Here is a 27,825-nt window from a genome sequence, read left to right on the forward strand (position 1 = left end):
TTATTAAACTGTTTTTTTACATTTGTTGGCCCCTGTGTTTATACCATGTAGACTATGTACAGAGCTGGCAACGGTAAGCTTCTATGCAGTAAATGTAGACCACAGATGCTCAAACTGGTGGGGGGCTATGTAGGGTGCTCAGACAGGAAGGGCTGGTTCAACTCCATCCGTGATGGGCCCGTCAGAATTTGTGTGGTAGGTGGGGGAAAGAAAGCTCCTGGCCCTGAGGCTTTAAAATTCATGTGGGGATGAAGGGGTTTCAAATACTGCTGAAAGAGAGATTGAGAAATACTCGTGGCTAATTAACTATGGTGGTAGTCACTTCGTGGTGATGTCCAGCATGCCACCCCTCATGCCAGTGCTCTTTGTCCTCTGGCCACCTGTTGATTGTACTCCAGCTTCTTGCTGTGCTTCTCAGAGCTCCAGCTAGTTCTTTTAAAATCCTATCCACTACCAAACAGATTTGCGATATCTTAGTTTCAAAATACACAGATTATATACAGTCACATTCATATACAAAAGTACAGATTATAAAATATCCAGGGAACTCGGGACACAGGTAATGAATGACATTGCAGAAATCACTGGAATCGCCTTGTAGGATTTACTGCCAAGACTTAACCCAGACCTACTGACTGAGTCAGAACCTTTGGGGGTGGGGCCCAGGGATACATATTTGTAACAGGCGGTCATCTGACACAGCTGGTTTGAGACCTGCTGCTAGAGATTGAGAATTGTGTATGTATGTTTTTAATGCTGGACTTGAAGATGTTTATGTAAAGTGAGCCTGAAGTAGCAGGTACTTTATTAGACAAAGGTAGAATCCTGTATAATGCTGCATTGAAGGTTCAGTTTAAAATCTGGAGACTTTTACTGGGTCCCTGACCTTCCATATTGACTTGACTTCTCTGTTTATGAATTATGTTAAAACTGTAGTACAGGGGACAGCTCACTTAGAAACAGGCATGCTGAGAAATGGCCACCTGCCCCTCTGACGCCTTCCCCTTATTTGGAATCATCCCTGCTGTGGTCTTTGAAGAGATTGAAAACCTAATACCAGAGCTTAAGGGAATCTGGTTTCCAAAGTAAAGGAAATTGTGGAACAAACCAGAAATGGTTTCCTCACATATCTGGTCTTTGAATAGTATGACTCCCCTGCCCCCCACTGTTTTTCCCCTCACTGCTTACATCTTTCCACTCTGCATACACCCTGCTGTTATTTAGGTTAACCCTTCTAGAAAATACAGGATTCCAGGGGAGAGCAATTTCTCCTCCAAAGGGTTGCCCAGAGGGATTGGATCCTACAAGTTAGTTACACTCCCTGCATCTGTCCACTTCTCGCCATCTTCATGGCTACCACCTGGGTCTAGACCAGCTTCAATCCTCGCCTGGCGTCTCCTACTGCTCTCTGCTTCTCTTCTTGCTCCTGTAGTCATTTTGCCACAAATCAGCTAGAAGATTCCTTTTAAAGTATTAGATCAGGCATAGCATACCTCTGCTCAAAATCCTCCAATCCTGCCAGTTTCACTCAGAGTAAGATCCCGACTCCATACACAGCCTCCAAGTAAGACCACTTACCTTCATTTCATTCACTCCTCCTTGCTCAACATTCGCCAGCCTGTGGGCCTTTTTCCTGTTCCCCAAAGCTCCATGCTCACTTCCATCCCCCCGTCTATGCATTGGCTGTTCCCTCTGCCTGGTACCCTCTCCCCCAGCTCTTCCCAGGATTGGCTCTTTCTCACCCATCAGGTGTCAACTCTTGTGCCGCCTCCCCTGACCAACTAATCGAAAGTTGCAGGTCCCCCATTTCTCTCGTAACACGTAACATTGGATGAAATTATCTTGGGTATTTGTTTATTATCCATCTCCTTCCACTGAAATGTAAACTCAGGAAGAGGGCAGGCACTGTCGTTTTCACCATTGAATCCCCAGGGCCTGGCCTTGTTTTAGCCAAATGCAAGTAGCAGAAGATGTAGTTCAAACTGCTTCAACAACGGAAAAGTCCAGAGATGGGGTTGATCCACTGGCACACTTTAATTAGGGTTCCTGCTCCATTTCTCTGCAACCTTCTCTGCGCATTCTTCTCAGTGTGTTGGTAGCATCCTCAGGCTTCCCTCCCTCGTGATGAGGCAAGAGCCATGAATTGTTGGCGAAAAGTTAAGGTCGTCTTCACTTTTTCACACAGCCTTTTCAGCACTTCCAAACAGTGAACTTGGTGAACTGTTTGTCCAGTTGGTACAAATTCATAATGAATAATCCCTCTGATATCAAAGAGGTTAGCAACATCATTGCAACAAGTTCATAAACTTAATTGTCAGACCTTGTATGGAGACATGGATACGGCTGTAGATAGATATGTAGGATATAGGTAGATAGATATGAACATACACATAGATAGGGATGGAGGGATGGGAGGTGTGCATGATGGAGCATGGAACAAATGTCGGTGTCAGGACAGGGCAGGGCCTGGGGTAGGGCCATCCTCCAGAGGACCTTACAGCTGCATGAGGGCTAGCCGCTAGTAAGTGGCAACATACCAACACAGCCCCTCTGAACAAAATTTTGTCACCTCTGCCTCAGGAAGAAGACTGAAACAGTTGGAGTGTCATCAAATTCTTTCTCCCATCCATATCTGTGGCTCTCGGTTTCCAGGAGTCTGCGCTCTACTCTGAAGCCCAAAACACCATCTTTCTCAATCATTGCCCCACCCCCAACCCTCACCACTGCATCTGAGGTTCTTTGGAAACACTGGGACACGTGCAGCTGGATGTGCTTTTTGTGGGCATGGTGCCCAGCGTTTTCCCTTGTAGCGATGTCTCATAGAATGTAGTAGCAGCTACAGTCCTTTAGCTGTTATCCGCCTAAGACATTTCCTGAAGATGACGTGGTGGTGAGAGGCAGCCTGCATCTGGGTCTGGGAACACTCGCCAGTCCTGCTGTGTGATTCTGCAACGATCAGCAACATCGTCAAGTTCAGGTCTGACCTGTTAACATGCACAAAACCATGAAGAATTAGAGTAGAAACAATCTGATTTTTTTCAGCTATGTGTAAACTATAGAAATACGTACTGTATTTTAAAGAAAAATGTATGTTGCATAGTCAGGTTTTGTTGCTTTAAAAGTACTCACAATAGAAAATGAAAATGTTTGGGGGCTGTGAAAAATGAAGTCTGTTCATATTTCTGTGCTCTGTTTCCTTCCTAAAAACTGGATGTAGGACAGAGTGAGTGCACCGTGCCTTTTTCCCCTAGTATTTCTGCTGCTAGCAAGAGACACAATTCCCTTCTTCCACTCTTGGCTCCCTCCTCCCTCCTAACCCATCTTGAACCAACTAGAATTAAGATTAAAAGTTGAGTAGGAAAAGAAGAGAAAAATCAGTAAAATGGAACAAGCAAGAGAAGTTAAACCACCCTTCCAACTGATTTCGCAAAAGAGTCTGGTGGGGCTCACCAGCTGTGGAAGGCAGAATCTGAAGATACCCCAAGAGTCCTGCTGCCTAGTATACAATCCTGTGTATTCCCCTCCTCTTAAGTATTGATGGAACCTGTAAATATGATGGGAGAACAGCTTCCTTGACTTGTTTACTGTGTTAGTGTGCTTGGGCTGCCATAATAAAGTATCACAGACTGGGTTGGTGAAGCAAAAAGAAATTTATTTTTCACGGTTCTGGCAGCTGGAAGTCTGAGATCCAGGTGTTGGCAGGGCTGGTTTCTTCTGAGGCCTCTCTCCTTGACTTGTAGATGGCTATCTTTTCACTGTGTCCTCACATGGTCGTCCCTCTGTGTGTGTCTGTATCCTGACCGCTTCTTATAAGGACACCAGTCAGATTGAATTAAAATGCACCCAAATGAACTGAACTTTAACTTGATCACTTCTATATAGACCCTGCTCCAAATAGTAACATTCTGAGGTACTGGGAGTTAGGACTTTAACATATGAATTTGAGGGGGGGACACAGTTCAGCCCATGACAGGTATGCTCTATAGTGTGGTAGGCAGAATAATGACTCCCCAAAGATGTTCATGCCTGACTCCCTGGAACCTGTGAATATGAGGTTTGACAATTAAGTTCATGAACTCATCCTAGAAAAAGTGCTACACACCTCATTGCTGAATATCATTACTTCAATGGTCACCTTTGATTTACTCCCCTTGGGAAGCTGTGCACTGACGCCAGCACTTAGTCCACCCTTCAAAGCAATTTTGGAACTCTTTTTCTGGAATGGCCATCAGAGTTGTCATCGTATTATCCTTGATGTCCTGAATGTCATCAAAATGTCTTCCTTTCAATATTTCCTTTGGGGGCCAGATCAGGTGAGGAGGGAGGGTGTTCCAATACAGTTATTTGTTTACTGGCTGAAAACTCCCCCACAGACAGTGCTGTGTGAGCTGGTGCATTGTCGTGATGCAAGAGCCATGTATTGTTGGCGAAAAGTTCAGGCTGTCTAACTTTTTCATGCAGCCGTTTCAGCACTTCCAAACAGTGAACTTGGTAAACTGTTTGTCCAGTTGGTAGAAATTCATAATGAATAATACCTCTGCTATCAAAGGTTAGCAACGTCGTTAACTTAATTGTCAGACCTCCTATGTTACCTGACCTGGCAAAGGGGAATTAAAGGTGCAGATGGAATGAAGGTTGCTATGTAGCTGCCTTTAAGAGAAAAAGAGTATCCTGGATCATCTGGGTGGGTCCAATGTTATCACAAGGGTCTTGCAGTAAGCTCAACAATGACACCCCGAAGATATATTCACTTACTAATTCCTGAACCTGACTATTATCCTATGTGGCAAAACAGTGGATATTACCTTCTATGGGAAAAGATGTGATTAATTCAAGGATTTGAGAGGAGGAGTTTATCTGGATTATCCCGGTGGGATAATCTTTCATAATCCCTGATAACCTAAATGTAGTCACACGTATCCTGATGAGGGAGGCAAAAGGAGTTTGGAACAGACCCACACATAGGAGAAGGCAATGTGAAGAAAGAGAGAGAGACTGGAGTGATGGGGCCATGAGCCAAAGAAGCCTAGGGCCAGCAGAGGCTGGAAGAGGCAGGGGACAATCCTCCCCTAGAGCCTCTGGAGGGAGCCCCGCCCTGCCAGTGCCTCCATTTCAGATTTCTGACTTCCACAACTGTGCGAATAAATTTCCATTGTTTTAAACCACCAAGTTTGTAGTAATCCATTATGGCTGCCACGCGAAACTCATACAGGTCCTTCCAAGTGGAAGAGGGAAGTGCAAGAGGAAGTCACAGTGGTCTGGTGTGAGAAGGACTCGGGCTTTCAAGATGGAAGAAGAGAGCCAGGAGCCAGGGAATTTGGGCAGCCTCTAGAAGCTGGAACCCCATGACTGCAGTTCTCTGGATAGGTCACCGCCTCCTCAAAACACCAACTGCCCACAGATGTGTTTAAGAGAATTCCTAGGGAGCTTCATGATTTGGTTTTCAACAGGCCTGACCCCCACCCCCGATCTCTGCCTGACGAGTTGTGGCTCATGCATTTCCATGCAGGTAGACATCACATGAAGCAATTTTGCTCAGGCTCCTATGTCCAGTACCCTGCCCTGTGCCAGGCACAGAATAGGTGTACAGTGTGTGTGTTTAGTGAATGAATGTCATTCCATATTATGTCCCTTTTTAGAATTCTTACCATTGAGTGTGACTTTAGTATATGCTTCCTGTTTCCTTGAGCCCCTGAGGCAGCTGGGCCAGCCATGGAGGGGGAGTCTTGGGGGTACAGATGCAGCCCTGCCAATGGCTCACTCCACACAAGTGGCATGGTGACCTCCAGAATTAGGCCCCATATCTGCCTCAACACAATGTTTTCTACAGAGTGCACATTATTTATATTTGATCTCATTCGAACACATGGTTCTTCATTTATCAGAAATACAGAGGGTGCCAAAAAAATGTATACACATGTTAAGAAAGGAAAAAACTATTAAAGTTGTAATACTCAGTATGTACCGATAGCAAAAGATAAATACAAGTCACGTCTGACTTCTGCAATTACAAAAGGTGCTCAAAGTGGTTACCATCAGCGTCCAGACACTTCTGATTACGGCGACTACTGCTTGAGCAACACTGACCAAAGTGTTCAGTTGTATACATTTTTTGGCATCTCCTGTAGATGCAGTTTTCATTCTAGAAGGTGCATGTTATGTTCTTTCTGTTAATGCAGTGAGTTTTAAAAGTTTAATTTTTAACAATTTCATAATAAGTGATAATGTTTATGTTGTTATCTGTTTCATTTAGCTTTGATTTTACTAATAATAATCAGTCTCCTCCTTATAATAACCTCCAGATAACTTTATGTATTTCCAATCCCATAGACCATTGGGGTAGCTGTTTCAGGAGGATCCCTCTAACCAGAAACAGCAGATGTTTCAATTGTCATATTGAACTCAAGCTTTCTGAACCCTGATTACATGTTAAAATGCATGTAATTATTTTAACAAAATAAGCATTGGTGTGTTGAATATTTAGTTATTTTCATTATGAATATGTAATGTGGTTTTTGGTGCTTAAGACATCGCTCTGTACTAAATATTAACCTCTTTGGGGTGATGTCATTATCTTTCATGTTCTAAAGAGTGTTTAGTGGCTTCTCTCAGAACCTATCAGACTGTCCCTTGTAAACTGGCCCAGTGAGTGGGCTCTGTTGAACTTCCTATTCCAAAATCCGTGAGTTGTACAAGGTCCTAAATGAAAACCACAGCACATTTAAAAATCTTGAATTGACTTTATTTTTGAGAGAAATGTTAAGTCCACAGCAAAATTGAGTGTAAAGTATAGAGAGTTTGCATTTACCCCCTTAAGCCCTCTCCAGCCTCCCCTACCATCAACACCCACCCCCACCCCCCAGAGTGGTAAATTTGGAATAATTGATGACGCTACATTGATACATCAGCATCACCCAAAGTCCATAGTTTAGCTGAGTGAGGGTTCACTCTTGGTGTTGCACGTTCTATGTGTTTGAACAAATGTATAATGTCATGGATCCACTGTAGTAGTTTCATACAGAATAGTGTCACTGTCTTAAAGCTCCTCTGGGCTCCACTTATTCATCCCTCCCTCCCAACAACCTCTGACAATGACTGATCTGTTTACTGTCTCAGTTTTTGCCTTTTCCAGAATGCCGTATTGTTGGAATCATATGTGGCCTTTTCAGATTGGCTTCTTTCACTGAGTAATATGCATTTAGGGTTCTTCCATATCTTTTCATGGCTTCATAGCTCATTTCTTTTTAGCACTCAGTAAGATTCCATTCTGTGGATGTGCCACAATTTATTTACCAATTCGCCTGCTAACGGACATCTTGGTTGCTTCCAGGTTTTGGAAATTATGAATTAAGCTGCTATAAACATCTATGGGTAAGTTTTTGTGTGGATATAAGTTTGCAGCTCTTTTGGGTAAATACCAAGGAGCATGATTGCGCGATCGTATGGTCAGAGTATGTTTAGTTTTGTAAGAAACTGCCAAACTGTCTTCCAAAGCGGCTACACCATTTTGTATTCCCACCAGCAATGGATGAGAGTTCCTGTTGCTCCACATCCTGGCCAGCATTTGGTGTTATCGGTGTCAGTGTTCTGGGTTTGGAACAGTTTGATAGGTGTGCAGTGGTATCTCGTTTTCCTTGGCAATTCCCTAATGGCATGTGAGTGTGAGCTTTTCATGTGTTTATTTTCCATCTTCTTTGGTGAAGTGTTAAAGCACATCTTTACAATAAATATTTTAATACAAACAAGAAAAACCTGAGAAACTTTTCAGATCTTTTTTAAAAGTCATCCTGTTAACTTGGCTGCTGCTTCCCATTACCAGTAATAAGAAACGTTTTGTAAAATCTAAAGTCTACAAACTAAATATGTAAGTCAAGAATGCCCAATTTGGGGGGAGGATGTTGGTCCAGGAGACAGAAGATCTAGGTTCTGGTCCCTTCTTGCCACCAACCGTGTCATCTTAGGCAAGTTCCTTCACTTGCTGAATCTGTGTCTTGTAAAGTAAGGGGAATGGCTAAAATGATTTCTAAAGTTCTTCCAACTTTGACTTTCTTTAACTTTTGTATTTTATGTCACTCACTGGAGTTCCTCCTGTCGGTATATAGACATTGAAGCACTTCGATTGCCTCACGGTAAGTTTGATATTGTCATCTTGAAAATTTTCCACATTTCTTTTCTATGCTGAAATGAAGAGCTTTGAGTGAGGCTGAAACCTAGCAACCAGCAATCCTGAAATACCTCATTGAATGTGTTATTCGTAGAGTGTATCAGGGGAGAGTAAATACAGCAAAAAATGGTAACCACGCTTCAGCATTAATTTCACTTGGTGACTCACCCACTCCGTCATCCAAAGATGACATTAATCTAAATTGTGACCTTTTCTTCCATCGCATGTCATTGAAATTACGCCAGTAAAAGGGCAGTGACTCACCACTGGAACAGATTCTTCTTGAGAAAATTAGCAGAGCTTTGTCATGGAAGTCTTGGTCAAAGGGTCTTTATTAACTTCACCTGGTGAGCAATTCTTTCCTTTGCTCAGCTAGTTAAGGGCCTCTTCTATAATGTGTCCTGTGGATTCAATCTAGCCCGACCATATTGTTTGGTTGATTCTCTCCCCTTCTGGCGGGATTTCAGGCTTTGAATGCACAAAGGAATTTTCCACCGAATCAGTTGTTAACCCTCATTGCCTTGGTAATTGGAAGGGGCTTTTAGGGGGCTTGCTTTGCACTGTGGAATAATTTTCATACATAGTTTATGGACACAAATCCCCCTGTGGATATATATTAATTTTGTGTTTACACTTGTAATAGTGGATACTCAGAGTGACAGGAGTATTAAAATTATTGTTTTATAGTTAGCAAATGAGCACATCAGGGGGAAGAAAAATCTAGGAGCTTGGGTATTAAAAATAAGACCCAGTATTATGTGTTCACCACCCAGAGTCAGTTCTCCTTCTACACATAATATAGTATGTAGATGATGTATTATAGAATTGGACACTTGAAACCTCTGTAGTTTTGTTGGCCATTGTCACCTCAATAAATTTTAATAAAAACTAAAAATTAAAAAAAATAAGATCAGTAATTAGACCTAGTTTGCTTGTTATTTCAACATACCCTGATCTGATTAAAAAATATGTCATGACAATGTTTAATAGGAATAATAGTTCTCATTTGTGTTTAATCCACACTTCCCTAGCCTATCAGATTCTAGAAGGCACTGGATGTGACTGCTTATGTTCCGTTTACAAAAGACTAACATAAAATTACATATACTTGAAAACTTGATAAATACCTCACACTACTGGACAGCGGACATCTCATGATCATCATAGTACATTTGCAGCCCAGAAAGGGAAAGTAGCTTGCTGAAGGTCACACAGCAAGTCATGGAAAAGTAGGGTGGCACCTCCATCTCCACCTCACGGACTTGGCTCCCTGAGTATCAGAGTTCCTGGGGATAATGTCGAGTATTCAGGAGAGTGTTAACTGATATTCTGTGCCATCTGCTTAAGAAGTATATGGTGTAATTAGAAACATTGCTTTCCCATATGGTCCCATGTATTAAGCTCTGGGATTTCAAGGATGTAAATTAAGATGTTTTAAATATCTCTTCTGTGGCCTCTCCTGGTCTCCAGTAAGCAAAGTGCATTTAGATTCATGTTGTGTTTGTAAGACTGATTTCCATAAAAGATACGATACTGATTTCCATAAACGACACGAGAAATTCAGTGTCATAACTTCATGGAACACCACGTTTGGACTTCTGCTTTGGCATAAAATACTAAGAAAATCTTTTCCTCAAAGTAAGGGAAATAAAATCATTAATGTGTAATCATTAAAACCAATCCTTCTGGTGAATAAGGGGCCAATTATCACCTTTTCAAGGTAATATTAATCCTTTTATTCCTGGGTTAGGTTACTAGTCAGTGTGTGATTATTCTTTTTATAAATTCATTTCCTAGTAGGTATGGATTTTTTTCTCTCTAAAAGTTTACATACTTTCACGAGAAGCTTGTCTGAACTAAAATTAAATACTTGAGTCAATTCATGTTTCAGAATAGTTTTAAATGAATTTGAAGAAAACTTAGGGCAATTCAATAATTGGTTGAATCATCAAACTAAAGTGAAGCTTCTGAGACTATAAATAGCAGTGTTTACTGGTTTCAAATTTCCACAGGGAAGAGTCTGTTAGATTCGATTCCGTCAGTCACATCCCAGTCTGCGTAATTCTTGAGTTCATTTTTCTGGGACTTAATGCAGTAGAGATCCGACTTTTTCTTCGTTCATTCAGATAAGAGTTCATCAAATATTTAGTGAGTACCTTCCATGTGCCAAATGTGGGGGGACAGAGAAGTGTAAAGGACATAGTGCCTGAAGGTGAGCAGCTCCCAGATGGGAGAGGGGGAAAAGGCAAGTAAGTAGGGACACTCCATTTTGACAGGACGTCTGTGAGCGCTGTGCTGCAGGAATACAGGAGTCAGGGAAGTTCTCCAGAGGCTTCTTGGGTGATGTGATGCCTCGTTGTATGGGGAAAGCAAAGGAGTTGGCAGTGGGCAGTGGAGGTGGGGCTGCAGCTGGGAGGAGGGAACCTCAGGCACAGGGCAGGGTGGGAAAGGGTAGGAGGGCCTGGGTTGGGGAGGTGGCAGGCTCAAAACACGGGGCTTTGTGAGCCCTTTGCTTGACCAAAGTAAAAGCACGTGCCAAGACCCAGAAGTGCAAGTGGGTTCAGTATGGCTGGAGCAGAGCTTCAAGGGCAGAAGCACAAGACTAAGGGTCCGCAGATTGGGCAACAGGGAGCCAGCAAACGGTTTGGGGCAGGAGAGGGACGTAATGAAAGCTCCCTTGCCAACAGTGGGGAGAAGTGTCGGGATACTTCGCTAGTGTCCGCAGTTTTGCCAGGCAAACTGCTGCGTTGAACACCCTCATGCCAGTCTCCCTGGACACGCCAGATGCCACAGAAAGACAACCAACTTGCCCCCTAGTTGGGGAACAGCTGGGTGAACTGTGACTTACTCACACAATGGCAAAAGTGAATGAACCAACTTCACATGTATCAATATGGATCATGTTGAAGGAGGAGAAGAAGTGGAAAGAAAATAGGCTGTCTGCAGTGCAATGCCATTTATGTAAAGTTTTAAAACTCACAAAACAATAGGGCGTAATGTTTATGGATACAGGAGTACATGGAAGTACCAGGGTGCCTAGAACACAAAGCTGCTGCAGGGTATCTGGTACCTCTGTAGGGGGAGCTATTTGGTAAGGCTTATTTACAACATTATCTGAAGCAAGTATGGTAAAATGTTAACAGTTAAATGTAGGTAGTGGGGATATAAATAATAGGTGCATGTTAAATTTTCTGTATTTTTTAGTGTGTTTGAAATATTTTAAAATAAAAAATTGAAGTGCAAAAGAGAGGCCATTGTATTATTTAGTATACTCTTGGCTGCAAGTAAGAAAATAAGAAATAAGGATAGGTTTTTTATTTGTGTTTTTTTGTTTGTTTTGCTTTTATTTCATCAAGGGTTGACATGCCTACAACTTGTTGTGAGCCATATCTGGCCTATTTTTATCTGGCCCATGAGCTGAGAATGTTTTTTACATTTTTATTTTTTTATTAAATTTATCGGGGTGACATTGGTTAATAAAAGTATATAGGTTTCAAGTGTACAATTCTATTTGAAAAAAATCAGAAGAAGAATATTCTGGGGTATTTGAAAGTTACATGAAATTCCAATTTCAGTGTCCATAAATAAAGTTTTATTGGCACACAGCTGTGGCCATTCGTTTAAGTATTGGCTATGGCTGCTCTTGTGCTGCAAAGACAGAGCTGAGTTATGACAGAGATGGACCGCAAAGCCTAAGCTATCTACTGTCTGGCCTGTTAAGAAAGAATTTGCTGACCCCTGCTACTTAAGAAAAGCACCCAAAGGTAGGTGGTTCCAAGATTGGTTAATTCAGTAGTGTGGTGGTGTTGGGGCTTCAGGTGGCTCTCCAGCTATACACATGGCTGCCATATCTGTGCGACATCTATGGCTGCCATAGCTCCAAGCACATGACAATGTTTAAATGTTGCGGTAGGATGGGGTAGGGGGACTTGCCTCATGTGTCGCTCCCTTTTTGACAGGGATGATATTCTTTCCCAGAAACTTTCTAGTGGATTCCACCTTAAATCCCACTGGTCAGAAGTGGGTCACATGGCCAGATTTCCTGAGCCTGAGGGAGGGCTTCAGTTAGGAGGAAAGAAGGGACAGAGCAGCAGGTGGAGAGGCAACAGTACCTGCCCCAAGCGTAAAGTCAAAAATGAAAAGATTGTTGTTGAGTTGCATGAGTTCCTTGTATATTCTGGATACTAGCCCCTTATCGGAGGCACTGTTTGCAAAAATCTTCTCCCATTCAGTTGGTGGCCTCTTTATTTTGTCACACAATGGGATTTATAGATGATGTAATACAGAATTGTACACCTGAAACAATTGTCACCCCAATAAATTTAATAAAAAAAAATGAAAAGATTGGATGGGAAGGGGCAAGAGTGGAGGTGGGGACACCACTTAGGAGGCTAGTGGCCAGTGCCATTATTCAGGAAAGAAATGATGAAATCAGAGACGCTTGGACTGGGGCTGTTGCATGGAGTGGAGATGCTTGGATTCTGGATATATTTTGAAGGGTGAGCCAGTGGACTGGATGTTGGAGGGAAGAGTTGCATCAAGCAGACTCCAAGGTTTCTGGCTTGGACAACTAGGTGTCATCCCAGGAGATGGACAGACACAGTGTTGGTGGAAAGGGGAGGAACAAGTCTCAAGGCCCTCACTGTTTCGCCATGTTTCCAGGTAATAGAGAGGTGCGAAAATAAAGTAGAGGCAGTGTTCTTGCCTGAAAGAGTTATAGCTCTGAGTGTTACTTTTCTACTCTGAAGAAATTGAATCATTCATGAGTAAGTGGAACAATGTCGTGTTTGGGTCCCGCATTTTGCAGTTTGCAAAGTGTTTTCATACCTACTTTCTCAATTGTCCCCAACTCCGGAAATTGGTATGACACGATTCATTCCTATTTTACAGATGAGAAAACAGGGATGCATGGAGTGGGAAGTCCACAGGCTGGAATGGAAGGTATGTCTTCTCCTAGGTCAGAGGAGGGCTGTTCAAACTAAGCCTTGTCTTTCCTGGGTACCATGTTTGCTTCCGTTTACTTGGGGCGTACACCCAGCTAAGACTCCACTGTGTTTTCCCCTCCTTAATAGTACACTAAACTGTACATTGTTTTTTATTTTAAAATGTCTAACTATTTTAATATTTCCATACCGCAAAACCAGACAGTAATTTGTGTTGTTTGCTTATTTTTAGACAATTGCACATAAGTGTTTTGAATCATCGCTAAAGCCTTATTTCCACAGCGCATAACAAAATTAATTAAATTGCTTCTCTGAAGCAAGGTTGCTTTGTTTCCCACTGAAATGATGACTCATGGGGTCCCACTGAGTCTCATTTGTATTCCTCCCCCAGTAAGTAATTTAAATGTGAGTTATAAAGAAAGGAAAAGAAAGAGAGAACCAGGAAAACAAACACACCAAGAAAGACTATTCTATGGATGTGGAGTTACACGGCAGAATGCTGCCAAGTTTCTTACGGTACCAAACGTTCTAATTAACAGCAGCGCCCTGTCCTGGGTTGTGTGAATGGTGCAGGGAAGGTAGATTTTGGCCCGATAAAAGGAAACATTTTCGGATGCGCCGAGATGCCCCGCTTTGGTACCGTCTGGCCTGGGGGTCAGTGGGCTTCTCGATGCATGGACGTAATTGTATAACAGAAAAGGCTGCTTGGTGGTGGTGTATGTAGCAGGTGCGGGGCTAAAGGACTTTTTATTTCACAGTACATGGTCCTGGCATAGTGAAGGAATAGGAAGGAACCCTGCCAATTGGAGACGTAGGAGACCAGGGCAAGGTAAGGTTGGGCGGTAACGTGTGGCAAGAGGATGGAATGTCCTGAATAGAAACAATGTCCTGAACTAAGGGCTTGCTTTACGCATCACTTTTCATTTTATAATGAGAAACTTTGCAGCAGTTGGAAGCATAGCACCTAGCACACAACAGGCACGTGATGAATGGACGCTGAATGCCCGCCTGCAGGGAATAGGGAAGGGAGGAATGAGGGAATGAATGGGCTCATGCAAGACAGAGTGTGGTGCGAGGAAGAGTAATGGGATCCCGTTGCGAGATGCCTTTACGTGGACTTTGGAAGACAGGCTTTGAACGAAGGCGAACTTGGAGCCTGCATTCCATTGTGGCTTAGCTACAAATCTGTGTCTGAGTTATGAGCCCAGCGAGCATTTCAGCTGGTGCTGCTTCCGGTGGCAGTGTGGGGTTAGGAGACTGTCCAAGCAGCCTTTTGGGGTTTTGGTTTGTTTATCCAGAAAGCCAGCAAAGCAGGTCTACTGAAATATAGTGCCAATCCCCTCCTACCTGTCCTACTCTCCTTCCCCCCCTGCCCCCGCCCCGCAACACACCCATTGGGATTAATGCCAACAGCCAGCATGCCGTCCGTTCGTTTTCTTTTTGTGGAGACATACTTTGCTCCTTGCTCCAATGATTGCACTAGCAATTTCACTGATAGAAGGAAAGGGAAGAAGGACCCACAGAGAGGACAAGTGACTTAGAGGGGTGGGCACTGGTAGCTCAGTTTGTTTCAAAAAACAATAGGCATCAACAAACTCCTACTTAGAGATGTGTCTCTTCTCCTGGGTTGTCAGAAATACGTACAAGGTGGGGCACTAGATGGGGACAATTTGGGTACATTTCTATTTTTTCCATTTTCAGGAGGCATGTCTCATGGAAAAGCAGTAACAGTAGGGAAAGTATATCTCAAGTTTTGAGAGACACTTGGCTAATTCCCATAATCATTCTGTGCCTGAATGTCCCCATCAGTAAGTGGAGCCAGCACCCACCTGTTGCACACAGATTTTTTTACGAAGGCCAGGCAGATGACACTTGTAAGTCGTTTTGCACACTGCAGGGGTGAATTCAAGGTGCCCTCATTTAGATTATCACTCCTATTTGCTAAGTAATGGTGCTTCTTTTAAAATTGATTCTGGGGGTGGCCGGTTAGCTCAGTTGGTCAAGTGTGGTGCCGGTGGCACCAAGCTTGCCGGTTCAAACCCCACATGGGCCACTGTGAGCTGCACCCTCCTTTAAAAAAATTGATTCTGGAAAACATACCCAAACAAAATGAAAATCTACTCCCATTGCTAGTATGGTCAACTGTGAAATCACAGATTTCACTCAAAGGCTGCATTTTACAGAAAGTAGCTACAAATTAAAAATACAGGCCTCCAATAGAACCACCTTGGAGCCTGCACCCACTTCATTCCCCTTCCAGCCACAGCACAATTACCTCTGGAGCTGTTTGCTAATGTTTATTAACTGCAGGCCTGGGAACAGACAGACACATCCAAGTCAGAATGTTCTTTACCAGGCCAAACACTCAGATGGTGAGTCGAAACCTTTCTCTTAATGATTTCCACTTGTTACTGCTCAAGCAAATTCTAAAAAAAAAACCAAAAAAAAAAAAACCCCAACATTTTCTGTTTCCACAAAAAATATTTCTTCCTAAGAGAGTCTTCTGAGCTTTCTTCCCATCTGTGTCTTATAGTTAACAGCAGCCCCTCTCTTCCTCACCTGTATTTTCTTCTATATAGCTACTCAGTCCCAGTGGGTCTGACATTGGTCTTCACCTACTGAACTTGAGAAGGGAACCTCCCTGCTACCCCAGGCCAAGTTGGGATACCTAATTGCCACCAAATATTAGGGATGAACTGAAAAAGTGCCAGGAAGACTTCATTTTTCAAAGTCCAAATACCTACAAACAGTAAATAAAAGAATGATTCATAATATAATAACTACCCCCCTCATTATTCCTTAATCTTTTATTAATCTCCTTATTATGAATTAGGAGACTATGCTAAAAAAGAAAATGTTATTGCTCTTTCTGCCTCTATAATAAACAACAGTAATTATCCGGTGGAATGCATCCCCCTTCTCTACAGGGAATGACTGCTTCAGGACTGAACAAAATGAGAAATTATGACATCACTGAATCTAGTTTTAAAATTAATATGAAGTGCTTGTCGCGAAAGTATGGATCTTCCCAATGGGGGAAAATGTGACTAACATCAAATGAATCACAAATATGAAAGTGTCAGGCTGTCATTTACCTGAGCAATTTGTTTGGGTTCTGTACAAGGGAGCCTTGGAGACAAGTGGCAGTTTTGAAAAGGAACACAGAAACAAACAAAGAAGACCAAAAATCAAAAGGAAAAAAAAAAGAGAAACAGTTGCCACCCAAATTCTTATTAGCTGACCATATTTTCACTGACTCTTTATCGGAGTATGGAGCCAACAAAGCTGTAGAAGAGATCATATAATCTTTTGAGCTCAATGAGTCCAGATGTTTCTTCACGTTCTTTTAATTTTGAACAGAACATCTTTTCCTACCAAAATTTATTGTGGAGGGTCATTATGAGAAAATTGGGAGAGCACAGCTACCCTGGCTGTAGTGCATGCGTGTGTGTGTGTGTGTGCACACGCACGCACACATGTATGGGGGTGCTGAGGGATGTTCTGTCACACCCACTTGCAGCCCCTGAGCACCTTTCCAGGAAGCTCATCACCTTGAGGAGCTTAGAAAAGAGACTGATTCATTCCAAACTCCTCTGGTGATGGAGGGCCCAGAGTCTCAGAGCTGGCCTGGGACTGGCCTGTGGTCACCTAGGCAAACCAGAGCAGCAACAGAGCTGAGCCCTCCAAGCCAGGCCCACGCACCTCAGACAGGACTCCTGAGCTGATCTTGGGCATTTCCTCACACTCACCTTTTTTCCTGGCCCCTTTGCCTGAGGAAAATGTTCCTGGCCACTAAAGGGTGTTGCTATCATTAGCCAGCCCCACATTTCAGATGTTAAGAAATTTCCTTGCTCTGATGTTAATGTGGATGCAGTCAGAATTAAGTCTTAGGGATGAATAAGCTGTGGTCCTTTTGTCCTTGATTAATTTCATGACATTTATTCTAGAAAGGAAACTTAGACGCTTGAAACATCCTTCCTCATTAATAAGAAATTTTTCCTTTTGGTAATATAAACATAATTCAAGACCCAATTAAAATGTCCCAAATTTTTGCAGTAAGGAAAGGACATTTATAACTCAACTTTGCCATATGTTCTTGTCCCAAATGGTTGTCATATTGATTAAACTGTTCATAACTGTTTGGAATGTAAAAGCTTCGCCAGAGTTGGGCAGTCGTATTTCAGAGCTGTATATACAGCATTATCTGATCAGTTTGTGCGGGTGGTGGTAAAGGAGCCAACTTAGATGCTTGATCATGGCTATTTTTTAGTACGATTTTGAGATATTACTAATTGAATTCGGTCAATCTCTGTTTCAACTCAAGTGCTTGGCCCGCCATTGTTTAATTGATGAAACTTGGGACAGAACTAAAGGTTATCAAAATAAAGCTCAGGTTAAATGTGTAGGTCTTGAAACCAAACAGCAGGATTAATAACATCCCACCAATTCATTTCTCTTGTTAAGAGAACCACCAAATAGGTACCATGCAATGCCCTCTTCTTGATTCTGGAGCTCCAAAGGAAGATGCCAGAGTGGGCCAGAAGCACAGCAGACTCACCCCACACCATCTTGCTCACCCCAATGCCCTCACTCCTCCCAGGACAGCCTTGAGTCGTAATGGAACCAACCCATACACCAGCTGGCTTGGCTGTAGGTGAGCAGTGCCACTTACTTCTGTTCAACAAACCACACTAAGTGCCTGTGGTTTACCAGGCCTTGTACATGGTAACAGAGATATGCAGATGGATACGACATGGCACCATCTGAGTCTAGTGAGGGGGAAAGGACAAGCAAGCCAATCCTACTTGGAAAGTGTACCATGAGAGGTATGGACAGGGTGCTTTGGGCGCATGAGAAGGAATCAGCAAATTCAGGCTGGATGGTGAGAGCAGCAAAATCAGGGATTGGGGAAGCTTCTGGGAGGCGGTAATGCCTGCACTGAATCTTTTGTAAACTAAAATATATCAATTTTTTTCTTATTATCAGAGGATTACTACTTCCAAAAGGAAAAAAAAAATCATTGTAATACCACCACCTGAGATAATACTGCTTACATTTGAAGTATATCTTTTGTCTATCTATCATTTATCTATGTATATACACAAATGCTTTAAAAATGTTCTCAATAGTGCTTCCTTGAAACAAAAAATCTAACCAGATGCAATGAGTATTTTTTCATGTCATTAAATATTCTTTTACATAATATTCTGTTGTACAGGTACCCTAATGTACTTAACCCATTTTCTATTATGGTAATTTTAGTTGTTGCAAAATATTCATGATTATTAACTATGATTAACATCCTTACTCTTAGTTTTTTTTGTGTACATCTGTAATTATTTCTTTAGTACAGATTCCTAGAATGAAAATTGCTGGGTCAGAGGTTATGCACATTTTAAGGCTAAATACAAACCAGCAGTGTGTGAGAGCTTCCCTTTTTCTCCCACTCTTGCCAATACCAAGTCATTTCAAAGTATTGACCATGTAAAACTATAGACTAAGCTACAACGATCCTCACTATCTGATAATCCCACCTTTGTGTGGTCCCCTCTCATAATAAATAGGGCTGTCCTGTAAGACCGCTGGGATATTACAGAAGTGATAGGTACAGACTTCTTTTTAAAAAAATTATGTTTTTTGATATTTTCTTTTTTTCTAACTGTACTGAGGTATAATTAACAAATAAAAATTGCACATATTTAAGGTGTGCAATTGGATGTTTTGTTATAGGTATACATTGTGTGTGTCACGGCATGATCGCCACAAGCAAGCTAATTAACACCTCCATTACCTCACGTAGTTACCTTTGTGTGTTTGTGTGTGTGTGTTGTGTGTGGTGAGATCAGTTAAGCACTTAGCAAATTTCAAACATACACTATAGTATTGTTAAGTATAGTCACATTATTGTACATTAGATCGCCAGAACTTATCCATCTTACATAACTGAAACTGTACTCTTTGACCCAACATCTCACCATTTCCCCTACCTCCCAGCCCCTGGCAACAACTATTCTAGCATCTGCTTCTATAAGTTCAACTGTTTTAGATTCTACATATAGGTGAGATCATGTAGTATTTGGCTTTCTGTGTTTGGCTTAATTCATTTAGCATAATGTCCTTCAGGTTCATCCATGTTGTCGCAAATGACAGAATTTCTTTCTTTTTTAAGGCTGCATAATATTCCTCTGTGTGTGTGTGTGTGTGTGTGTGTGTGTGTGTGTGTGTGTGTGCATATATGGTGTGCCCTTCTGAAACTAGGTGTAAACAGCACTGCCACTTCTTCCTGGCTCTCTTCAGTTACTTGTTCTGTTGGAAGCTAACACCATGTCACAGGGACACTCAAGCAACCGTGTGAGGGTCTATGTGATATGAAACTGAGGCCTCCTGCCAACCACCAGCACCACCTTGCCAGCCATGTGAGTGAATCACCTTGAAAGCAGGACATCCAGTTTCATTTAAGCCTTAAGATGACTGAAGTCCCAGCAGACATCTCCACAGAGAGACCCTGTAGCCAGAATCACCCAGGTGAGCCACTCCCAAATTCCTGATCCACAGAAACTATTAGATAATCAGTATTTGTGTCCGTAAGCCATTCAGTTGGGGAACAGTTTGTTATGCAGCAATAGATAACTAATGCAATATATCACTTTTGCTGTAAGTTTCATTTCTTTGATTTTTAGTGAGGTTTACATTTTTTTCAAATGTTTATTGACCATTGTCTTTTCCTTCTCTAGTTTATGCTATTTTAATATCTTCAGTGTTTGATCTTTTTTCTATTGATCTGATGATTTTTACATATTAAGAATATCAACTTTGGCCTGTCATAAACCTAATATTTCCCCTCAGTGTTTATTTTCCTGAGATGACACGTAAAAGCATATGGCAAGATTGGATGGTGGGGAGAGGCCATGAAATTGCAGGCAGAGGAGCATCATGGGATGTGTGGGGAAGTCACAGGGTAGATGAGAATAAGGGAGGTGGGAGTGCCAGGAAACCAGACCAGGGCTTCTCAAGCTGAGTGTTCATAAGAATCGCATGGAAATCTGCTTAAAATGGCAATTTAGGTATATCTGGGGTCAGGCCTGAAGTACCCAGGTCGTGCTGATGACGCTGGCCTGGTGAGCACACTTCAAACAGCAAAGGTTTAAAGAGATAGTTTGGAGATAGTTTGTGGAGGAAGTCTTGGAAAATAGCAATAAGCCAAAAAGAAAAAAAGTTAAAATCACCTTTAGTCCCCTGATCCAAAGACAACAACTCTCTGTTGTACCAAGGAGCTGGACCTCTGTCCCGAAAGGGGCAGAAAGGCATGGACATCTTGATCTATATTTTTTGAAGGTGGTGCTAACAAGGTTTGTTGCTGACTGCACTTTGAGAGTGAGGGAAAGGAGGGATGTAGGGTTTCTGCGTGGGCAACTGAGGTTGTGGTGACTAGGGGAGAAGTAGGTGTTTTGGGGGGTGGGGGAGAGAATTCCTTCTGCTTTAGACCTTCGTAACACCTGAGGTACTTGATAGGGTATTGAGGGGGTAGGAAGATGCCTGGTAGGGAGTTGGTGGGTCTGGAGCTCAGGAGACAGGGCAAGCCTAGAAGTACAGATTTTGGCATCAAGAGCATCCGCCATGTTGGAGAGTCAACCTTGGGCATTTGTGAGCTCCCCAGGGCGACTGTATAGACGGTGAGAGAAGAGGATGCAGGACCGAGCCTCGGGCCCAGGCTCTAAGTGTCAGGTCAGGGAAGAGGAGTCCAGGAAGAAGACCGGAAGGGATGAAAACCAGAGCGTGTGGCTTTAAATAAGTGTCAGATGATGTTTCAAGAGCCATGAGGAGCAGGGCTGGAAAGGGGTCATTCCTATGCATTCAGCTGGGATTAGGGTTAGTGGGCCGACTGGGAGAGAGACCAACGGGGACCAAGTGCCCCTGGGTTGTGGAGGTGGGGGAGGGGGGGTGAGAAGCAGCAGCTGAGCAATGGAAGTGGGCGATTCCATGTATCTTAGAATTTGAGGAGGTGGCTTAGATTAATTTTTCTCTGAGCTTCCATACTGTACAGGCAGCACGACTGATTTCTCAGAGAATAAACTAAATTTTATTATTTCTTGCGAGACAGTAGCTAATAAGATTAGACACTCTGTACTTTTTCTCTGTGCCAAGTGATAGGTGCATAGATACTCATTTTGACTCTCCCAATACCCTGGGAGGGATAGCCTATTTTAAAAATGAGAAAATTAGGGGTCGGAGAAGAAGTGAAGAAGCTTTGTCCAAGGTCACTGCCAGTATGTGGCAGAGCTGAGGTTTGGGCCAAAGTATGGCTGACGGAAAATCCTTGCCCAGCTTTTCAGCTGTAGTGCTTCTGGGAGCGTTCGGCAGTGCGAAAGAGCCAGGGGTGGCAACAGCACTGAACTGCACACTTAAAAATGGTTAAAATGGGAAATTTCACATTATGTGTATTTTACCACAATTAGGGAAAAAGGGGGAGAAGGGGGTAACAGACTGATCTGCAGACTTCAGAGAGAGAAAACTACATGAAGATTGCACAATCAATTTGATCCCTCATTTTACTATTGAAGGAGAAAGTTCAGCATATGTTCAAATTACTCTAATTTTCAATCACAGTTTGTAATGGCTGAGTCACCTCTCTTTACTTCTTCCTCTGTCTTCTCTCTTTTAGTTTTGAAATGGATTTAAAGTGCACTTGGATAGGCGGAAGAACCTGTCTTAGTTGAACTCACTGTCAGGTCTCGTGGACACCAGGAATGGGTGAGGGCAGGGAAGAGGACATGGGGGAGGGCAGACAGCCATTGACAAATATGGCCAGGAGGGCCACTCACTCGTCCTCAGAGCAAGCCCTTTCCCCAGCTTCCCCATGGCCTCTGCCTGAGGCTTCTGGCACTTGCTAAGAACAAAGCCGTGGTCTTCACCCAACCACTGACTCGTAAATATAGACCAGTTCCTTGTGGGACTGTTTGGTTTCTAGGGGACCCTGTAGCTCCATCAGTCCATGGATCAAAGCCTCAAAGTCACTTACCAGCAAGAGGTCCTGCAATGTGGTGATGGTGCTTTCTCCAGGGGACCAGATTACATGCTTGACAAGTGTTATGGGTTGAATTGTGACCCCTCCCCCCCCCCCAAAAAAAAAGATATGTTGAAATCCAAACTCCCAGTACCTCAATGTGACTGTATTTGGAGACAGTGTTTTTATAGAGATAATCAAGTTAAAATGAAAGTCATTAGTGTGGGTCCTAATCCAATAAAAGGGGGAAATTGGACACAGATGTGCACACAAGGATGCCATGTGAGGGCATAAGTAGAAGACAGCCATCTACAAGCCAAGGAGAGAGGCCTGGAATAGATCCTTCCCTCAGCCCTCAGAAGGAAGGACCCTTCTAACCTCCAGAACTGAGACAAAAGATTTCTGTTGTTTAAACCATCCAGTTTGTGGTACTTCTTAGTTTACAACAGCCCAGAAAACTAATACAGCAGGTAAAACAGACTTCCTTCCCTGGGGGCTGACAGTGTGACATATGGCTGCTCTTAGTTACTGAGGTTCCCCCCAAACCCCAAGAATTCCTTTCACCTTCACCTGAGTCCCCCACCAAGCAGGTGTTCAAGGCTCCAGGGAGGGTGAGTCATTCTACAGAAGAGGCCTCCATCTCTGTGGCCATGCCTGTCTCTTCTAACAGACGATGCTAGAAGTGGAGGAGAAAGAGAAGACTGGTGATAAAAGGTTACTTTATCAAAGGGCTTTAAGCACCTTTCTTTGCAACAGGGACTGCATCAAATGTCCTCACCTCAGTGATTCATCACCAGAGTCTACTTGGGAGAGGGCAACTTTTCTGATTTCCACAATTCCCTCTTAATGCATTCTTGTCACTTACGAAGGCACATAAAATTCAGTGCTGACATGGAGGGGCTATTCTAAGGAGCTTCGAATGCTAAAGACTTAGTCATATGGACTGTCAGTGCTCCTTAATCAGTATTACTTAGCTATTGCTAAGGTTTTAGTAAGTCCATCAACAGCCTCTCACCTCCTCTCAGATCATTATTTCTTGCAGTTAGAGTGCCTATTATGGAAAATGTGTGCTGTCATCAGCTGCTTAAACATAAAATTATGCTCTGTATATAGTTGATGAAAGCACCTCCACTCAGCTCATCAGTTTTCAACCAGGACCAAGGAAATTGCTGTCTGATTATTCTGTTCAGCCCCATCAGTGAAGGAGCCCTTTCCAATCCAGTGTGTAAAGACTTGACCGAAATAGGTTTTTGTCTACAAAGGTTGATCCTGACACATGAGATGAAGAGCTGTTTGAAGTGGTTTAGGGAACAGACTTCATTTTATCAAAGTACAGCATCTTCCTCACAAATCATTTTTGCTTTAATTTCTCTCCAGTAAGTTCCACTGCCTGAATCTGTGCAAAACTTACAGCACTTGCAGCCAACATGTTGTATTGGAAATGAAGTCAAACGTGTTGCTTTTCTACTGGGATCCTGGAATTTTTTTCACAAAGGTTTTTTCTTTTTTTTCTTTTTTCTTTTTTTCTTTTCCCCTCAAAGAACCGTTACAGGGAAGCTGCCAGGTGAGCAACCTGGTTCCTTTATCTATAAATGTTTTCAGATTTTTTTGGGTAGATACCCAGGAAACCTGGTTCCTAAGTTGCTCTGTCCTCAAGGGTTCAGTCCTTTTTGCTCTGTACACTCTGTCCTAGGCCATCTCATCCACACCACAGTTACCATCTTCATGCTGGTTATGCCCAAACACGTTTCTCTAGCCCACACCACTCCTCCAAAATGCCAGACCTGTAGAGCCACCCACCTTTTGGACACCTGCACTCACTTGTCCCCCAGACTCCTCAGACTCATCTTGTACAGGTAAGTAAGGAATAAAAATCAGCATCATCTTTTCCCTTTCATTACCTAGCATCTCGGGGAATGGCGCCCACCGATTTGCCATAGTCTGCAACTTTTTCAATACCTACCTATCCTATCCTCAAGGCCTTTCCCTTCCTACCCATATCAGTAGCCAAACCTGTTAACTCAGTCTTCTAAATCTCTTCTACCCTCTCTATCCTCACTCTCCAGTTATTTTGTGTTCCCTGAACAAAGAGATGCCCATCTGGGATTCAAATCTGCTGTGGCAGATTTGCATAGTGGCCCCATTCATAACTGGGTCTCCCCAAGTTTCTGAGGGAAGGCATTCCCTGGAGACTTTTCCGGCAGATGTGTGGAATGGGCTTCCCTTTCTCAAAGAGAAGGGGAGAAGCTCTGCCATGCGGCATGGAAGCAGGTTGGATGGTCTTGGCACGCTGTGCCTCTCTACCCCCAGACCCTGGAACTCCACCAGGGGAAGAGGGAGTAGGGGCCAAAATCCACGCTTCCTGCTTGGGAGGCATTTCCCATCGGCTATCTGGGAGACACTGTGGGAGGCCTGAGCCTAAATGAGGAAGTAGGTGGGGTTTGTCTTTGGTGCCTCCTACCTTCCTTTCTTTCTTCTTTTCTGATGTCCCTTGGTCTCTCAGTACCCTCATGCTGGCCTTAGGTGCGCCCAGCCGTTGATTGCTATCTGAGCCACCACCTCAAAGTCGTCCTGAATCCAAAATCAGCTCCTTCACGTCGTCCATGATTCATTCCCTCAGGGGATGGTGAGTGAATTATGCAACGCAGTGGAGGTCAGCAGTGTGATGACACCCAAGAATGGTCATGGCAAAGGTCTGATTACTCAGCATTCACAGGGGATGGCTCTTACTCAAAGGGTAAGAAATGTTACCTTTCTTTCCCTTACTCCTAGCCCAGCCTGAGTGTGGGGGCAGAGCCCCAAAAAAGCAGTTTCCAGGCTCTCGGCCTCACATAGACAGGTGCTGGCTCAGGTAGTAAATGGCCAACTGTGATTGCGTGGCCATCAGCTGTGGCTAGTTGGCCGTCAGCTGTAACCAGTGAGCCATTGGCCACTAATATAACTGCTGTGGCTACGCTAGGAGAGAGAGGAAAGAGAGTGGAGGAGAGTGAAAGAGAGTCGCCAGTGGGTTGCAGACAAAAGGGACAGCAGGTCGCACGTCCAGTGAACCCAGCCTCCAGTGAGACCGTAGTGGTATGACTCCCCTGCCTATGGCTCCGTGGGTGTTCTTTTTGGCCTCACCATATCCTGCGTTCTTGTATGGGGAGCGGGAGCAGAGACCCCGCAGGCTTCCCCGCACAACACTGAGTCTCCAGAGTTGGGCTGTACTAGAGATCACACAGATTGACTTGGTCTAGTCTCAACTCTACCCCAAGAGCATGTCTCGAAAGTGGGATCAGAGCTATCTGGGCTATGACCTGAGTTTACTGTTGTTCACGGCACTAATGAAATGCTGGCCCCAAGGGCTCGGCATTCATGTAGTATAGTCATCGTCCATGCACATTGGCAGATGCCCCAGGTGGGTAGAGGGCAAGACTGGTGTTCTGCTCCCACTCACTGGCTCCCAAACTCCGAGTTTCTGTAGAGTCCTTCTCTTTTCTATCCCACCTGATAATTTATTAGTCCTTTGGATTAACTTTTTATTATAAAATAGGCCAGACATACACATGAGCAAAAAAAGAATGATACCGTATAGCCAATGCTTATACACCCACCACTCAGCTTAAGTAATTAAACAGTACAAATGCAATTTGAAGTCCCCTCCCCACCCCACCCTGATTTCATTCTCCTGCCTCCTTCCCTTGGTAATTGCTATTCTGAATTTAGTGGTTTTCATTCCCATGTCTTTCTCTATTCTTGTGCTCAATTCAGATATGAGTATATCCATAAAAATATGTAATCTTGTCTCGCAGTCTCACAAAATGATGTCACGCTATGAATTACGCTTCTGTAACTTGCTTTGTTCATTGTCTATTCTTGAGATCTATCCATATTGGTATATGTATTCCATTGTAGGATTATAGCACGGGGTATTTATCCATTCTGTTGATGGACATTTTGGTGTTTCCAGTTTTTTGCTTTTACAAACATCGTGGCTCTGAACATTCTAGTACATGCCTCTTGGTGCAATATATTCTCTAGGGCATTTTTTCCTTTTAAGAACATTTTTATTTTGAAACAATTTTGTATTTACAGAAAAGTTGCAAAAATAGCACAGAGTTCCTATGTAATGTCCACCCAGCCTCCCCTAATATTTAATATCACATAACTACAATACAATAATCAAAACCTCCAAAAATTAACATTGGCAAAATTGTATTAACTAATTTACAGGCTTTGTAGAATTTCAGCAGTTAGAATAGTGTTTTTCAAACTTCATGCTGTGTCCCATTAGTGTAGCAATTCTCAATTTTGGCTACACATTGGAATCACCTGGGAACTTTAAAAACTACTGATGCTGGGGTCACACTCCCCAGATATTCTAATTTGTTTGGGTTGTGGCCTTGGCAGTGGAGATTTAAAAGCTCCCCAGATGATTGTTATGTGCAGCCAAGATTGAGAACAGCTGCATTAATGGATCATAAAATCAATTTAATTAATCATGCTGAGCATTAAAAAATGAAATGGAATAAAATAGAAGATGTCATAGGGCTTTGCATGCAGGATAAAAATTCTTGCAGAAAAGCTTTGCTTCAATTTTTATAAATATACATTGTGTTACAATCTAAAATTATTTCATAGTGTCTATGACTCATGACCAAAAATATTTCAAGCCGCTATCTAGGTTATAGATCTGGGAGTGAAATTGTTGGAAAAAAAAAATATGCATCTTTAACTTTTTTTTTTAGCACTTTTTAGATTTTTATTTATTTTTGATGGAATGCAATACACTCAGTGTGATCCTCTATTTCACATTTTCAGTATTTTTTGGTTATGCATCTTTAACTTTACTGGATGTTGCCAATTTGCTTCCTAAGGTATTTGCAGTGAATTACACACCAGCAGCTGTGTATAAAAACCCAATTGTCCCATTTCCTCACTAACACCTGCTATTGTCAGACCTTTAAGATTTTTGTCAATTTGATGGGTATGAAATGGTGTCTTGTGGTGTCTCTCAGATGACTAGAGTGGCTGAGTCCCTTTTTACATGTACATTGGTGAGGTTTCCTCTTCTGGAAATTGCCTCTTTATGTCTTTTGCCCATTGAAAAACAACTTTAAAAAAAAAGTTTATCAACATATTTATTTTATGTTCTGTATATCAATCCTTTGTCAGATACCTGTGCTGCGCATGTCTTCTAGCATTCTGTAGCTTGTCTTTACACTTTTAAAAATGGTATTTGCTGCACAGAATTTTTATTTAAATGCAGTCACGTGTGTATCAACCTTTGACTTCATGGTTTGTGCTCCTCCTGTCTTTTTAAAATAAATCTCCCCTTACCATGAGGTCATAAAGATATTCTTCTTTGTTTTCTTCTGAAAGCTTTAAAGTTGTGTTTCTCACAGTCTTTAATGTCTCCTTGGACTTTATTCTTTAATGAGATCATTGTAGATTCCCATGTAATTTTGGGAAAGAATACCGAGATCTTGTATCAGGGATCTTTCTAGAAACTCTGTCCAGTTTCTCCAATAATAACACTTTACAAAATTATAGTATGATTTTACAACAAGGATGTTAGCATGGAAACAATCCACTGATGTTATTCAGATTGTCCAGTTTTACCTATGCTCGTGTGTGTGTGTGTGTGTGTGTGTGTGTGTGTGTGTTTATGTGTGTTCTATTCCATTTATTTTCTGAGCAGGTTCATGTGTCCACCGCCACCATCAAGAAACTAA

The 27,825-nt window shown here is 42.7% G+C and overlaps 1 long non-coding RNA gene across 3 annotated transcripts; it reads left to right on the plus strand.

Moving 5' to 3' along the window:
* Positions 1–62: 62 nt before the first annotated feature.
* LOC109434366 (uncharacterized) lies at positions 63–27,358 on the plus strand. Of its 3 annotated transcripts, XR_012493550.1 has the most exons (5): positions 63–7,371; positions 8,103–8,129; positions 13,055–13,105; positions 17,572–17,761; positions 19,405–27,358. It is a non-coding gene; the product is annotated as an uncharacterized LOC109434366 (long non-coding RNA). The 3 variants fall into 3 exon arrangements; XR_002135805.2 differs by lacking the exons at positions 63–7,371; positions 8,103–8,129 and adding exons at positions 9,903–10,312; positions 13,866–13,936 and having other exon boundaries at positions 17,572–27,358; XR_012493551.1 differs by lacking the exons at positions 63–7,371; positions 8,103–8,129 and adding an exon at positions 9,903–10,312 and having other exon boundaries at positions 17,572–27,358.
* Positions 27,359–27,825: the final 467 nt, after the last annotated feature.

This window comes from Rhinolophus sinicus, chromosome X (genome assembly GCF_036562045.2).
Source record: "Rhinolophus sinicus isolate RSC01 chromosome X, ASM3656204v1, whole genome shotgun sequence".
Classification (NCBI taxonomy): Eukaryota; Metazoa; Chordata; class Mammalia; order Chiroptera; family Rhinolophidae; genus Rhinolophus; species Rhinolophus sinicus.